Source organism: Vulpes lagopus, chromosome 9, assembly GCF_018345385.1.
Source record: "Vulpes lagopus strain Blue_001 chromosome 9, ASM1834538v1, whole genome shotgun sequence".
In the NCBI taxonomy this organism is placed as follows: Eukaryota; Metazoa; Chordata; class Mammalia; order Carnivora; family Canidae; genus Vulpes; species Vulpes lagopus.
Genome location: NC_054832.1, coordinates 39,997,293 through 40,014,704, shown reverse-complemented (window position 1 = coordinate 40,014,704; position 17,412 = coordinate 39,997,293). Strand labels below are relative to the sequence as shown.

Genomic DNA, 17,412 nt, shown 5'->3' with positions numbered 1-17,412 from the left:
TATAAACTTTAAAGTCAGTTTGTCAATAACCACAAAGTAACTTGGGGATTTTAGTTGTATTTATGGGTAAGTTGAGAAGAGTTGACATCTTAATAAGTCTTACTATCCATTAACTTGGAATATCTTCTGTTTATTTACAACTTTATTTCATCAGAGTTTTGTATCTTTTCTTTTATGTACATGCTTGGTTTTATGTATGCCTTCTTAGGGTGCTAATGTAAATGGTATTCTGCTTTTTATTTAAAATTCCAATTATTCACTGCCATTATATAAGAAAGCAGTTGATTTTTGTATATTAACCTTACTCGTATCCTGCAACCTTGCTACATGCACTTGTTAGTTATAATAATTTTTTGTTGTTTTTATTGTTGATTCCTTGGGATTTTCTACATAGATAATTGTATCCCCTATAAACAAGATAGTTTGATTTCTTTCTTTCCAATCTATATACCTTTTATTTCCTTTTCTTCCCTTATTGCATTAGCCAGGACTTCTGGTATGATGTTGAGTAGGAATGATAAAAGGGGATATTCTTATTTTGTCTCCCATTTTAGGGGAAAAACATTAAGTTTTTCATCATTTAAGTATGATGTCAACTGTAGAGTTTTTGTAGATGTTCTTTACCAAGTAATGGAAGTTTTCTTTTATTCCTGGTTTGCAGAGAGGTGTTTTTTTTTTTTTTTATTGGAGTTTGATTTGCCAACATATAGTATAACACCCAGTGCTCATCCCATCAAGTGCCCCGCTCAGTGCCCATCACCCTGTCCCCCTGTCCCCCCGCCCACCTCCCCTTCCACCACCCCTTGTTCATTTCCTGGAGTTAGGAGTCTCTCATGTTTTGTCACCCTCTCTAATTTCTCCCACTTTTTTCAGAGTGCTTTTTATCATAAATGAGTGTTAGATGTTTTCAAATGCTTTTTCTGTGTCTAATGATGTGATTTTATGATTTTTCTTCTTTAGTATGTTAATGTGATGAAACATTAATTAGTTTTCAAGTGCTGAACCAAGCCTGCATACCTGGAATAAATCTCACTTGATTGTGGTGTATAATTCTCATGTTAGTTTCACTTTGCTAATATTTTGAGGGGGATTTTTGCATCTCTATTCATGAGAAATATTGGTCTGTAATTTTCTTTCCTAGTAATATCTTTGTATGGTTCTGGTATTAGGGTAGTGCTGACTTCATTAAAAATAAATTAGAAGTGTTTCCTCTGTTTCCATTTTCTGGAAGAGATGTTAGGGCATTGGTACCATTTTTTTCACCTTCCCATGTAAAAATTCTTTCAAAACTCAACCAATAAAAATATTTTGCTTTTAATTAATCACCTTCTTATTATTTAATTAATTACCTGTTTTTTTTGTTTTGTTTTGTTCCTTATGGATAGTTTTGTTTTAGTTTACATACAGTAAAATGCACAGACAGTAACATACCATTTGATAAGTTTTGACAATTGTATATACTCATTTAACCACTACTCTAATCAAGATATAGAATATTTAAGTTACCCTAGAAAGCTCCCTTGTGCCCGATTCCAGTCAATTCTTCTTGACCACAAACACACAGTAGTAACCATTCTTCTGATTCCTATTATCATAGCTCAGCTTTGCCTCTTATTAATCTTTAGATAAATAGAGTTATATATCATGTATTTTTGTGTCTCACTTTTTCACTAAATATAATGTTGAGATTCATCCATATTATTTTGTGTCAGTAGCTCATCTCTTTTTTATTACTAAGTAGTAATATGTGACAATTAGTTTATCCATTCTCCTGTTTGTGAACATTTGAGTTATTTCCATTTAGAGTGATCATGATTAAAGCTGACAGGAACATTCTACAGATCCCTTTATGGATATATGTCTTCATTTGTGGAGCGGGGGTGGGGGGAGGGTGTCGGTAAATATCTAAGAGTGCAATTTCTGGGTAATAGGTACATATGGTTGAAATTTATAAATTTGTGAGTTTTCTAAGATGGTTGTGCCACTTTGCATTTCCATCAACAATGTATGAGTAGCCCAGTTGTTCCACATTCTCACCAGTGTTTGGTATTGTCAATCTTTAAACATTTTTATCAATTCTAATTGAATAAAATTTTGCTGTGGTCTTTGAATTTTCCCAAATGACTAATGGTGATCATTCATATATCATCTTTTGCGAAATGTCTGTTCAAGTCTTTTGCTCATTTTTTTAGAGGTTGTAGAAGTTTTTTATGTATGCTAGATTCAAGTACACTATCAGTTATATGTATCACAAATATTTTCCCTCAGTCTGTGGACTTGCCTTTTCATTTTATTATTAAAGTCTTTTTTTTTTTTTTTTTATTAAAGTCTTTTATGAACAAGAGTTTTTCACTTGAATTAAGTCCAATTTATCAGTTTTTCTTTTATGGTTAATATGTTTTTTTTCCTATCTAAGAAATCTTTGCCTATCCTAAAGTCCTACAGTTAATATCCTATATTTTCTTATAGAAGTTTTATTATTATAGCTCTTATGTTTAGGTTTATCTTCTGACTCAAATGAACTTTTGTGTATCATGAGAAGGGGATATTGAGATTTACTTCCCATGCAGGTATCCAGTTGTTTCAACATCATTTGTTGAAAATATTTTTCTTTAAAAAAGAATATTTTTTTAAAAAAAATTTCTTTTGTTGAAAATCGTATGGGTCTATTTCTAGAATATCTATTCAGCTCCACCAATTTATGTGTCTATCTACACTGTCTTCATTAGTGAAGCTTTATAGTGTTTCTTGAAATAAGTAGTCCTTCAACTTTGTTCCTTTTCAAGACTGATTTGGCTATATTGAATACTTGTCATTTCCATATATGTTTTAGAATTAGCTTGTCAATATCTACCAAAATTCTGCTTGGATTTTAGTGGAATTGGGTTGATCTAAAGATAACTTGGAGAAAACATTTCAATAATACTGAATCTTTCTATTAATAAATATTTTCTATCTCTCCATTTATTTAAGAATATATTTCTTAGTAATGTATAATTTTTAGTATACTTTTTCAAAGTTTTCTTAAATTAATTGCTAATTATTTTTGATGCAATTATCAATAGTATTTTAAATTTTCATTTTCTGCTCATTTAATTGCTAGTAGAGAGAAATTTTGTAACTTGATCCAGTATGCCATTACTTTGATCAATTATTATTTCTAGTAGATTACTTGGTATGTGTCTGTTATCAACAATAGGATTTCTTCTTCCTTTCCTTTTCTCTCCATTTTATTTATTTATTTTCTCTATTGCTAGGCTAGGACTTTCAGTATAAGGTGAATAGAAGTGGTGAGAACGGATATCCTTCTTTTTCCTCCAAGCTAATAGTAAAACAGTCAATATTTTACCATTACATATAATGTTGAGTGTAAGTTTTTAATGGATGTACTTTATGATGCTGAGAAAGTTATTTTTTTAAGTTTTTATTTAAATTCCAGTTAGTTAATATACAGTGTAATATTAGTTTCAGGTATACAATTTAATGATTCAATACTTCTGTATAACACCTGGTACCAGGGGGAAATAATCCCTGGGTGGCTCAACAGTTTAGCGCCTGCCTTTGGCCCAGGGCATGATCCTGGAGTTCCAGGATCAAGTTTCGTGTTGGGCTCCCTGCATGGAGCCTGCTTCTTCCTCTGCCGTGTCTCTGCCTCTCTCTCTCTCTCTCTCTCTCTCTTCGGGAATGCCTTCATCGTGTCCACCATCCCCATCTGGCTGTATTGGAGAATATAGCATATGGATCTTATTCAGTCAGCCGTGCTCTATAGTGTGATGACCCTAGTAAGCACTTACCTGGTGGCTTTCACATACAAAAACGTGAAATTTGTTCTTAAACACAAAGTAGCACAGAAGAGGGAGGATGCTATTTCCAAAGAAGTGACTTGAAAACTCTGAAGCTGATAACACAAAGATGTCTCGAAAGGAAAAAGATGAAAGAATTTTGTGGAAGAAGAATGAAGTTGCTGATTATGAAGCTACAACATTTTCCATCTTCTATAACAACACCCTATTCCTGGTCTTGGTCATTGTTGCCTCCTTCTTTATACTGAAGAACTTCAACCCAAAGTTGAACTATATTTTGTCCATAAGTGCTTCATCAGGCCTCATCGCCCTTCTGTCTACTGGCTCCAAGTAGACCGTACAGGCTTTGGCCCCGGGCTTTGTATCTATGGGTGGCCTGTGGTATATGGAAAAGTAACAGGGTGGTCAGAGTGAGAGACACACAAGATGTTTTTATAGTCTGCAGTTGGAGGGTTTGAAGAACCCAACAAAATGTAATTCAGTATTTGTTTATTGGCTCTTTTTTTTTAAAATTTTTATGTATTTATGATAGTCACACAGAGAGAGAGAGAGGCAGAGACATAGGCAGAGGGAGAAGCAGGCTCCATGCACCAAGAGCCCGATGTGGGATTCGATCCCGGGTCTCCAGGATCGCGCCCTGGGCCAAAGGCAGGCACTAAACCTCTGCGCCACCCGGGGATCCCCTACTGGCTCTTTTTTTGACAGATTGTTGAAATTAAATGAATTGAGAGGGAAAAAAATGTCTATCATGAATAAATAAATAAAATCTTAAAAAAAAAACAAACACCTGGTGCTCATCACAACAAGTACTCCTTAAACCCCATCTCCTGTTTAACCCATTGCCTCATCCACCTCCCCTTTGGTAACTATTAGTTTGTTCTCTATAGTTAAGAGTCTGTTGCTTGGTTTTCTCTCTTTATTCCCACCTATGTCTGTTTGTTTCGTTTTTTAGATTCCACATATGAGTGAAATCATATGGTATTTGTCTTTCTTTGACTTATTTAGCCTAAAAAATACTCTCTAGCTCCATCCGTGTTGTTGCAAATGACAATATTTCATTCCTTTTTATGTCTAATATTCCATTGTATATATGGAAGTTCCCTTCTATTTCTTGAATGAGTGTTGAATTTTGTCAGATACTTTTTCTGCCTCACTTAAGTTGATCATATAATTTCCTTCTTATTCTGTTACTGTAGTGAATTCGACTGACTTTGGATATTAAGCCAACTTGAATTAATGTGTTATTATACTTTTGATAGAGGTCAGTGTACTATTATCCTTTTGATACATTGCTGGATTTGATTTGCTAATATTATGTTGTGTGTGCATGTGTGTGTGTACTTATACATTTATATATTGCAGGGTCTGATTTGATGTTATTTTGTTAAAGATTTTTGCATATTGTATTTGTGAAAAATAATGGTTTATAAACTTGTGTCCTGTATTGTGCTTTTCAGATTTTTGTATCTGGGTTATGCTGCACTCATAAATAAGTTAGGTAATATTGTCTTTTCTGCTTTTAGTGCGTGATTGCCATAATTTCTCCTTAATTGTTTAGTAGAATTCCTCAGTAAAACCATCTGGTCCTAGAGTTACCTTTTTTGGGGAAGATTTTTTATTATAAACTCAATATCTATAATACAAGGGGGGAATTCAGATTTTTTTTTTTTAAAGGGCAATTCAGATTTTCTATACCTTCTTGTGGTAGTTGTGTTTTTCTAGGAATTTTGTTCCATTTGTGTTCCCATCTAATGTTATTGTCAAAATTACTGACAAAACTGTTCATAATATCCTTTTTTTTTTTTTTAAGTGGGCTCCATGTGGAGCCCAATGCGGGCCTTGAACTCACAATCCTGAAATCAAGACCTGAGCTGAGATCAAGAGTAAACATTTAATCAGCTGAGCCACCAAAGCACTCCTATTATTTTTTAATTTCTGCATTATGAGTAATGAGGTCTCCTACTTTCATTCTTGCTATTGCTAGTTTGTGTGTTCTCTCTCTTTCACTCTCTGAATATACATTATTCTTGGTAGACATTTATCTAACTCATTCACCTGTTCAAGGCAGTAACTTTAACTTCCAGATTGTATCTAATTTTTCAGAGGAGAACTGTTTTCTAATTAATTGATGCCAATCTCATCTTTATTATTTCTTTTCATATACCTAGTCTGAGTTTAATTTGCTCTCTCTCTTCCCTGTGTTTATTAGGTTTAAGTTTTAACTATGTTTCTAATACAAGCCTTTTTAAAGCTAAAAATTTTCTCCAAGCATTGATTTAACTACATGTCACAAATTATGACTTACTGCGCTTTTGTTATCTTTCAGTTAAAACTATTTTCACATATTCTTTGTGATTTCTTCTTTGATATATGGTTAATTTATACATGTTCTTTAATTCCCAAATATTTGGAGATTTTCTGGATATCTTATTGTTGATTAATTTTTAATTTAATTCCATTGTAGCCAAAGAAAATACTCTGATTTTATGGCCCAATATATAATCTTTCTGATAAATATTCTGTATTTTGTTCCATGTTTACCCTGCTTGGAGTTCACTTAACTTTCTGGATCAGTGGATTTTTGTCTTTAATCAGTTTGGGGAATTCTCAAATACATTTCTGTTCTCTCTTTGTCCTCCTTCTAAGGTTTTAATTACACAAAAGCTTAGTTTATTTTGCCTCACAAGTCATTAAGTCTCCTTTTATTTAATTTTCAATCTTTTCTCCCTCTGTTTTGATTTGCATAATATTTGTTTACCTGACTTCAAGTTCATTGCTCCTTTCTAACATAATCTCTGATTGATACTTAGTCTAGTAATAACATCTTCATCTTGTTTTCTGATATTTTATTATTTAGTTCTAAGATTTCTAATTGGTTCTTTTTAGAGTTTTCATACTTTTTTAGAGTTTTCATTCTCTATTTCATAATTTATTATATTTATCCTTTCCTGTACATTTCTTAACATATTTAAGAAAGTTTTTAAAGTTCTTATGTGTTAAATTCAACATCTTTATCATCCATTGGTCTCCTTCTATTGACTATATTTTCTTTTGAATCATAGCTCACTTTTTCCAGCTTCCTTGCCTGTCAAGTAGTTTCTTATTTTAAATTTGATAGTATGTTTTACTATTGAAGATGTACCATAGATATTCTGGATTTTTCATTTTTCTTTAAAGAGAGTTTTGTTTTAGCAAATAGTCAAGTATTGACAGATTATCTTATTTCTACAGAGGCCTGGCTTTAGGGTTTTATTAGGGTGGATTTATTTTGGCTCTGCCTTTAGTCCTAAAGATTCAGCCCTTAGTCCTGGGGTATAGCCCTTTCTCCCAAGGCCTAGTCATTCTGAGGGTTTAATGAGAAGCTGGGGTATTCACTAATTCCCTCTAACTTGGTAGAACTTGAACTCTAAACTCTCCCCCCTAGCACTTTACCTGCTGACGTCTGCTCAGCACTTTTGCTTCCAGATGTACATACACCTGATCTCTCCTTGGAGTCTTGCCCAGCATATTTATAATTTTAGAGTCAGCCAAGAATTTGAGCAGAATTTTTATACCAGTAAGTGCTCTTTTTTCCATGGCTACCTTCCTTCTAAGATATCTTTTCTTAATTCCCAGCTGCGCTGGCAACCCAAAATCCAGCCTCCAAATCCTCAGTTCAGGAGTCTGAGCTCTATCCCTTATTCTCATGGAAACGAGGGAGTGCCCTTGGGGGAAGAGTTGGACAAATGTGACCCTTTACTTAATTGACATCTCATCTTTAAAAGTTCATATCTCCTTCAGTGTCACAGGCTTTTGGCTCCTCTCCAGTGCCTTCCAAGAGACTTTCTTTTTTCATCCAAAATATATAATTGTCATCAGTAGGAGGGTTACTCCAACGCAAGCTATTCTGCCATTACCAGAAGTGGAACTTCTCTAATTATCTGGTTGTTATTTAATCCACACTTTGTAAATAAATAAATGAGAAGGCTTATTCAGGAGCCACCTCTAACACTACAGTGTGGTTCCTGGTTTCTTTTCTTTTCTTTTTTTTTTTTTTTTAAATTTTTTTTTCCTGGTTTATTTTCTAGCACGTGTCTCCATAAACATTACATAATTTCCTCTGAGTCATTTCAGACCATTAAAAAAAAAGTCTCACAATGAAGTGTAAACATAAACCCATTTTGAAGTATTGCAGAACCTTATTCAGCATGTCAGCCTAGACTGCCCTGAGTTCAGTTTTTGTATCAGGGGAAGCAAGAGCAATTCTCCCATTCACTGGGAGGTCTCTGCTACCATGTTCCTCAACAATATCTTGTAGACCATGGAAGCCTCAGGCATACAAATCCTGCCTGCAGTTTATTATGTACTTACAGCATAGATTAAAGTTTTCACAAAACACCAATAGGTCGTGTTACCTATTCTTTTCCAGAAAGTTCCATTTTCTACATAGCTATTTTTTTTAACTAAAAAAAATTGCCTTTTGAAATGGGTTGTAACACAGTTTAAATCCATGCCATCAGGTAGAGAACAGAGAAGATCCAGCTTGGGAGTGGATTGTTGAACTTTGTGCTTCAGCTGGATATTGCTTCCAACCTTGGCCACTTCGGAATTTAGAATTTTACTGGTGCAGTGAATTATAAATTTGTGTATCTGCATGCCAGAAACTATTGTAAGTATTTACACCTGTTAATGTATTTTATCCCCACACCAGACACATTTTACAGTTGAGAAAATGGGCACAGAGATTCATTTATTTCCCCCAAGATCACACCCAAGTGTGATCATACCCAAGTGTGTTATTTCGTTTGAGAACAAGAGGCCAAGTGGTTATTTGAATCCATGGTCTGTTCTCCTACTTATCTGTTGAACTGTGCTGCCTCTCAAGTCCTGTTAAAGTCCTTGCCCCATTGGTAAGCTGCAGAGAGTACAAGTGGGCCATGCTGTTTATTTTTATTTTTACCATCTCTGATTGTTGCACTTTTTTCATTATTTGCGTGGTCAATTTGCCAGACTTTGGTCATGCCTAAATGTTTCTCCCAGGATTATTCCCTTCATCTTAAGAGCTGAGGTGACATAAAGCCATCTTCCTTGGAAGGCACAAGGCTGACTACTTCTCAATGTGCTTCACATGACACATCTTTTTTAAGTGTCTCCTCTATGCCAGGCATTTCTTAGGTATTGGGAATAGAATGAGATTGCTGCTGCCTTTGAGAGTATCAGGGTCTAGTGGGAAAGAAATACATGTAAATATCCTTGAACAGATGATAAAACTCCATGGTAGACATATGATCAAAGAGCTGTGAGATCACAGATGAGGAGGCAACTAAATAGAGTTGAAGAACTAACTCTATTCGAGGAGTTTGGGGAAAACTCCATAACAAAAGTGTTTTATAGACTGAGACTTAGGGTGTGCACAGAAATAGGTTAGTATATAATATTTGGAAGAACTCTTCCCACAGAGGGAACAGCGTGTTCAAATACATAAGGCTGGAATGAGTGTGATTTCCTGGGAGGGCAGAGAGAGGATCAGCCTAAATGCATGGGATGGAGAAGGGAGGATGAGGCTGTGTTAGCTCGCAGGAGACAGATGGTGAAGGGACTTCAAACTATGAATTTTATCCTAAAGGAAAGAGTGATATGGTTATCCCTGATGTGCACCTTGATTTCATTCCAATTTCTTGAGACAGACACACTCACCCACAGCTCTTTCAGAACTCTTCTTACCTCCAAGCTGAGTGTCCATCTTGACAAGAGAGCACCTATTCCTTTAGATATGTTGGACTTTAAGAATCAAGCTGATTTCAAAAATGCCACATAATTTTACTGTTGCCCATCCAAAATGGATTTGCCAGGGAGATCAAAACGGACAGAAAACCAAAAGCCTTAGAGAAATATAGTTCGTTATTCTCCTTTCCCTTCACTTTTACCTTCCTGCTATCATCTTTTTAATGGGGGGAAAAGAATATTTTTAGAATGCATGATTACACTAAATTACCTGTGATTCATGCTTATTCATTCTGGGCATGATTTATCTCTGTATTTGTTTTAACCTGTTAAGAAGTAGAGTGTTGGTTTTAACTAGCTATTGTCTTCTCTCTGCAGCCTATTCATAAAGCTCACTGCCCTTTGCCACAGCTGAAGGGCTGAATTGGGCCTTTCGACTTCCTACCTTCCCAGATGTGTAGCTTCAGATTAGACTGAGCTCCAGAGTAAATGTTGTTCTAGGCTCTCTCTTCAAGTCTCATCCTTTTTTTCCAGAAGCTAATAAATTCTGAAAGTGTTGCCTTGCCGCTACTGAAGTCAGCCTCTGAAAAAAGACCTGGTGTGCATGACTTCTTGTCTGACCACTGTAATCACAGAGAAGAGAAATAAAAAGAGGACAGAAAGGGCAGTTTCTGACTCATCTCGTCTCTTACCTTTCTTTCCAACTAATATTTCCTTCCTTCTTTCCTCCTTTCTCTCTCTCTTCCTATTTTCTTATCACTTGCTTCATTCTCTTCTATTCCTGCTTTTTAATGTCTTCCTTATATTTCAAAAGGTGATCCATTCATTTAACAATAAATTGAGGGGAGCCTAGGTGGCTCAGTTGGTTGGGCATCTGCCTTCGGCTCAGGTCGTGATCTCGGGGCCCTGGGATCAGGTCCCGCATCGGGCTCCCTGCTCAGTGGGGAGTCTGCTTCTCCCTCTCCCTCTGCCTCCTCCCTCCTGCTCATGCACTGTCTCTGCCTCTCTCTCAAATGAATAAATAAAATCTTTAAAAATAAAAAAATAAATAAATTGAATGCTAACAATGTGCCAGGCTCTCTAATTAGCACTGCTTTAAAAGTGGAACAAAAGGAGCAAACTTGAGTCCCTACCTTCGGGGAGTACCCAGTTTAGCCTAGGGTATTAACAAACCAATTAATCAGAATATCAGTTGGAAAGGAGGGTGATGCTCGGTGTATCTCTGTGGTAGACTTGACAGGATCTGAGTTAACTCTAGTCTTCTAACTGTTGATTCTGTGGTTCCATCCTCTCTGCATTTCAGTTTGAACTCTGTCTAGGAAACATTAGAATTGTAATTGACAGGTAGATTACCTTAAAACGCTAAGAATTTTTCTAAAAATTTATTTTCTACATTTTCCAAAATGTATACAAGGAACTCTATAACTTTAGTAATAAAGTTCTCTTCAGAGTATAAAACTAATAACATATATTTTTAAAGTAAAATTATAGAAAATGCATCTTACCCTTCTTTGAGAGTTCATTTCTTAGGATACTTAAATATAATCTATTTAAAATACGTAACAGCATTGGAGTAAAAAACAAAGTTTTAGAAAAGAGAAAATGCAATACGACTTACCTAAAAATTCTCCATTTCTGTGCACATTCTTCTCTAGTTTCTGTTCATAAGCATATACTTTTTTTAATAGGATCTTTTAGGTTTTTATAATCTTGACATGGGAACAACTTTTGTCATTACTAAATAATTTTAATTAGTAAATATAAATGTAGATGAAAATCTACTTTCCTCCCTAATTCTCTCCCTCAAAGAAAAGCACTGTCAGCAGTTTGTTACATTTGCTTCTGACTTTTAAATATAAACACTTCATGTTTTCTTTACTGTTTTTTACTCATCTATTCATTTGTTCATTCAACCAAGTTTAATGGAGTGGCTACTGTATGCTCAGCATTTGTCCAGGCCCTGGGGATGGAGAACAGGGCAGGGGTGGTCCACAACCTCGTGGAATTCCCAGTCTAATGGGGCTGGACGTGAGGAAGAGCATTCAGTAAGAAAGATCAGAGAAGCTGGTAGCATTGTGGCGATGGGCATCTCTCTCTGCCAACATCAGTTGAATTACTTCATCATTTTAATAGCTGCAGAGTAGCCGATAGATAGTGTGGTAATAATAATCACAATCGGGGCCCCCGGGAGGCTCAGCGGTTGAGCTACTGCCCTCGGCCCAGGGTGTGGCCCCAGGGTCCCAGGATCGAGTCCTGCAACGGGCTCCCCCGCAGGGAGCCTGCTTCTCCCTCTGCCTGTGTCTCTGCCTCTCTCTCTGTGTCTCTCATGAATAAATAAATAAAATCTTTAAAAAAAAATTAGTCACAATAAAAAGAATCATAACACTTACTGAGTGCTCACTACATGCCTGGTGCTGTGCTAAGAGATTTCGTGCTTTATCCTACTAAAGTCTTATTCACTCTCACCTATAGATAGATTATATATCATTTCATAGGTGAAAAAACACATTTACGGAAGTGAAGGATCTTGCTTGAGTTCTCACAGCAAGGTGAGGTAGAGCGAAAATCTGGTCAGGGTTTTCAGAACCTATGCTTTTAACTTCCCTGCTATGGATATTCTATGATTTAGTTATAAAAATGCTTATCGATAAACAGGTTATTGATAGTCTTCCCACTTGTAAATGATGCAAAAATAAGTATCAGTGTGCAAATTATGGTGTAAACTTATATGATTATTTCTGTACTAAAATAGCTAAGATTGGAATTTTGGGTTCAAAAGAATACATATATAATTTTTAAACTTATTATCCAATCATTCTTCTAGAAAGAATAGTCCACAAGAGTTCAGATTGTCAGTTTATCCCTTTCAAAGCAATAATCCTTGGGAATTTCTAATTAAATTTTAAGCAAAATATATTTATTTAGAATGTAACAATTAGGATTAGACAAAATATGTAAAATGCACAAAAGCACTTAATAAACATTATGTATTATTATTATCATTATTGCAGCAAGTGAAAAGCTGCTGTTTTCATTATATTTGTCCTGTTTCAGGGGCTGGACATGTTGCAGCCAAAGTCCAGTGAGTCTGGGTTACAACTGATAGGGTCGGTTCTATTGTCCGTCATCGATCTTATTTGAAACATTTCAGAAAATCAGATTTTAATCAGAGCGTTCCTGAACCATATTCCTAAGGAGGGTCGCTTGCTCCAGTACGTTCAGCAGAATGACTGGACCAGGTGCACACGAACTAGGAATGGCGAAGGTTGCCCTTCTCAGCGCTGTGATGCTTGACCTGTGTTCTCTCCGACCTCAGCCTCTGGGTTTTGTCCTTTCCGTACCGCAGCCTGAAGGCAATGCTGGAGCCTGGCCTGCAGCGTGTCCTTGGACAACAGTAGTGGAGGCACTGAAGCTCCCATGTCAAACTAATAAACAGCTCTGAAGTCTGCAAAGCTAGGGAGCCACCACCTGTTTCCTCGTTCCGGGGTCCCTATTGTATAAGCCACTTGAGCCAGGAGATGGAGGGATGGGGGCTGGGGGTTCTTTCCCATGAATATGACCTAATTGATTATTAGCACCTGGAAGGCCTCTCAGTCCGTTTTCTGTCTTTGTAACTTTGAAGTTGATAATATAAATCAAGTTCCCTGTTTGGCCTTTATGTTTTGTAATTAGTCTTTGTTAAAAATTGCAGTTATTAATTTAAATGTTTAATTTTTTGTTGGGGCTCTGGACTTGGTGTCAGTCTTTTGAACTTCAGATTTCTCTTTAATGGAGGAGAACATGTTCTTAAAGATCGGCAGTTGCCCTGCTGCCCCGGACAGCCCGGGGATGATAAGGCGTAGGGAGCTTCTGTGCAATGGGAACAGGATGGCTTCGGAGCCCAACATGTCCACCCTGGTAAAGAAATGTTTGCTCTCCAGAATGCAGGGAAACGGCGCGGTGCTTACAGCCAATGGGAGAGAGTGTTGTGAAAAGGAACCTGTCTGAGCGCTTAGGGTGTTTTTTGCTGTCAGTTCTGACCCCCCCGACCTCCCCCCATCCCTCCTCTCCTGGCCCCAAACCCAGTGATTTGACCAGCCGGTTCACTGCTCAACAGGTTATGTTGGTGTTATGTAGAGACAACCTTAATTAAAGTTTGCATGTGGTGAGTGAGAAAGAGAAGGGCATTTAAACTCACTGAGTCAGGCCCTGTTAGGGGGAGAGAAAAAAATAAAAAAAGAGTGTCAGAATGACACAAGGAAAAGCAGGGAGGTGCAAACAGCCATTTGGTTTGAGCTCCGTTGAGTCAGGCCAGAGAAGAAGTAATGCCGAGGCCCAAGGGGGTGAGTTAAGGACAGGCTTTCTGCCTTCACTCTCAACGTGCTCAGTTTTATTAGTTTAGGCCAGGCGGCTGCTAACATTATTTTAGTATCTATTTTTTGAGTGATTATGTTGTATGCATGGGCAGGAGGTCAGGCGGGTCAGGTCTTTCTGCTCCAGACCATCTCTGCATGAGCCTTTTGCCTTTAGATCTCACTGAAACTTGCCACCTGTAAAAGCAGACAACCTAATGGGAAAAAGAGCAGCACTCAAAATCCTGTTTTTTCTCCACCGCTCTCGAGTGTAAAGAACATTGTAAAAATATTTCAAACTGGATTTTTTGTTTGGGTTGTGTTAACTCTTTATTTGACCATCGTCACCATTTTCCCACAAAATTTACTTTCAGTAACCAGAGATGTTTTGGGGAAACTGAATATTATGTCTGCAAACACAGGGAAGCAGTCAGGGAAACCCAAAGGGAGGTTTGCTAATGTTCTGATCGCTTAAACTCATCTATCGTATCATACACGATGACCACAACTTTGGAAAGTTAACAAACCAGTCTATTTTTTAGGGGCTCTCTTTCATTTCTGTTTGAACGAAACATCCATGAGTCTTGGACCAGCTCCAAGCACAATGTTTTTGATAGCCAACACCCAAAAGAGGGGAAATCTAGATTTTAATCCTAAATTCTAGTCCAACTTCTGATATGACCTTTGACTCATCATTATGTCTCAGTGCCTCAGTTTAACTTTTTTTGGGGGAGGTGGGCAGAGGGAGAGAGAATGAATCTTAAGCAGGCTCCAGACCCAGCATAGAGCCTGACTCAGGGCTTGATCTCAACTACCCTGAGATCATGACCAGAGCCAAAATCAAAAGTTGGATGCTTAACCAGCTGAGCCAACCGGGTGCCCCTTAGTTTAACTTCTGAAAGAGCCTACTTGCCTCCCTGTCTGGGGTATTGGACTCATTATTACTACTTCTATTACTGAGAGCTGTTAGATTGTGAGGCAGGAATCGCAGGCTCATGCCTGTGGGGCGAGGGGCAGGGGTATAAATAGCCCCATGTGTGTCTCCTCCCTGAGCCTTGCTTTTGCCCAGCAAAGGCTCGCTGTAGCCAGCAGGGGCTCAGGCCTGGGGCCGTACAGCAGTGCAGGGATGCACATTTCATAAGAAGAGCCACTGGCCTCACTTTTTCTGATGCTCTGAAACCGCTCCAGCCTTCTGCTAACTCCTCTGGAAAACTCTTTGGATATTCATTCCTTTGCTCACTGAACAAATACTTGTCAGACACCAGCTCTGCTCCAGGCATTGTTCAGAGGTGCTCTAGTTAGTACTCAACACCAAATTCCTGTTCTCCTGCACCTTCTACTCAATGAAGAGATGGTGCACATTCAGTAAACGAATATATACACCATGTCACGTGCGTACTTTGAACGAAAGCTTGGCAGGATCAGGCAATGGGCAAATATGTCGCCTCCTACGAGGTGACAATGCATAGACAATGAACAGGAGTAAGTGAAAGATTGACCTTGCAGATCTCTGGGGAAGAGCATTTCAGGTAGAGGGAAGAACAAGCACAAAGCCCTGAGGTGGAAAGTGTGTGGAACATCTACACACAGCAAAGGGTCCTGTGTGGAAGAGCAGAGTGAGTGAGGGGGACACTGATAGGGGATGAGGCTAGGGAAGTAAGTAGGGCTAGCTTGTATGGGGTCTGTGGGACAAATGAAGTACTTTGGATTTCACTTCGAGTGAGACGAGGGAATCCAGTGGGCTGTTTTGATCAGAGAAGTGCTTATGACCTGGATTTGTCTTAGAAAGGACCACCTGCTGCTCCATAGAGACTGGAAGAGGCCAAGAGCAGAAGCTATGGGACTAGTTAGGAGTCTAACTCAGTGGAGTAGTTGAATGATGACAGTGATGTGGTCTAGGATAATAACACTAAAAGGGGTAAAAGGTGGTCTGATCTGACATGCATTTCAAATGTTATGGTGAAAAGATCGATGATGCTTTGGATATGGGCTATAAGTGAGAGAAGTCCCGAATGATGCCAGAGCAAGTAGGTGAATGGTGTTTTCGTTATAAAGAATGAATATCATAGAGGGACAGCTGGCTTGAGGCTTCAGAGGCAAGGGAAAATCCAAAACTGTACTTCAGGTGGGACTTACAGGAATCTGTCTGGAGAGCAGAGCACCTGCCTTTTTAAGGAAGAGCTAATTCATAGTGGATAAAGGGTTAAAGATGGTCTCATGGGTCAGAGGTGAAGTGACCTATCTTACAGGGAAGAAACCACATCTAGGCTGTGACACATGGATAGGACAATGTCACAGTGAGGCAGATCCCTCCATTCGGCCACATGTAGCCAACGCTGCCCGTTGGACCCCAAAGGCTATTGGGTCTGGACAGAGGTGGGCCTCTGGTTAGGGTCCTTCGTGTCTGGGTTCCAGATGCTATTCCGACAACAGGTTGATCAGAAGTGAGACAGAAGAAACTGGAAAACACCAGAACCTGGAGCCCCCCCCCGCCCACCTTATCAATGGCCTCTCTCCCCCAGCATCCCTTTTGCTCCCTTCCCAGCAACGTGGCAATGAACACTGGGAGGTCTTACCTGCAAAGTAGGTGGAACAGAAGGGGCAGAAAAACCCAAAGTAGGCAACTCTTAGGCGTTTGGAGTCCATAGTAGATAGAGGTCCCAGTGGGTACATTCACAGGTAGAAGGATTCCACTGTGGGTCTAGGGCAGGACGTTTAGGTTGTTAAAAGACATTTTTCTTTCTTTCTTTCTTTCTTTCTTTCTTTCTTTCTTTCTTTCTTTCTTTCTTTCTTTCTTTCCTTCTTTCTTTCTTCTTTTTTAATTGACATTGATTTATTTCTTTATTCTTCCTTCTTTCCTTTCTTGCTTTCCTTTCCCCACTCTTCTTTTTTCCCTTCTCCCTTACAGCCCTTGCGTTAGCTTTCAGCAAACATTTTTTTCAATGCCTGCTCTGTACCAGTCACTGTGCTAGGTCTTGAGGACTCAGAAAAGACATAGTTCAACCTTCCCACGGCAAACAGCCTAATGGGGGGAATCCTCTGCTGGGTCAGCGGAAGAGAGAAAAGAGTAGGGAACAGGGGCCATGGAACTGACCTGACCACACACGTAATTGTAGCCTCTTTCCATGTAAAATATGAAACCACCCCGCGCTAGGCTCTCTTTGTTCTCTTGTATGTTTCTGTTTGGTGAATGGGTGATGGGCCTTCCTTTCCTGCAGGTTTACTCAACATCTTATCACGCACACCACTCCAAGGCTCCATTTCCACAGCAGAAGCTGATCTGTTAAATGAAAGGACATTATTATTGGCTTGATGCCTTATAAGAAAATACTGTTTGTTTTTGTTAAAGAAAGTATTTTTATTGACATTCTAGGCAGGAAAGCATAGTGGTTAAGAGAATGGGTTCTGGAATCAGACAAATCTGGGTTGAATCTAGGCCTTCACATTTAACAGCTGTGTGATCTTGGACAATTAACTTAGACTTTCTTAGCCTCAATATCCTCATCTGTAGGATGAAAATAATAATTATACCTACCTCATGGGGTTGTCAGATATATTCAACAAGATGGTGTAGA

General features: G+C 38.2%; 1 pseudogene; it reads left to right on the top strand.

Annotated features, from left to right (window-relative positions):
- The first annotated feature begins 3,722 nt into the window (after window positions 1–3,722).
- LOC121498450 lies at window positions 3,723–4,209 on the top strand (annotated as a pseudogene).
- Window positions 4,210–17,412: the final 13,203 nt, after the last annotated feature.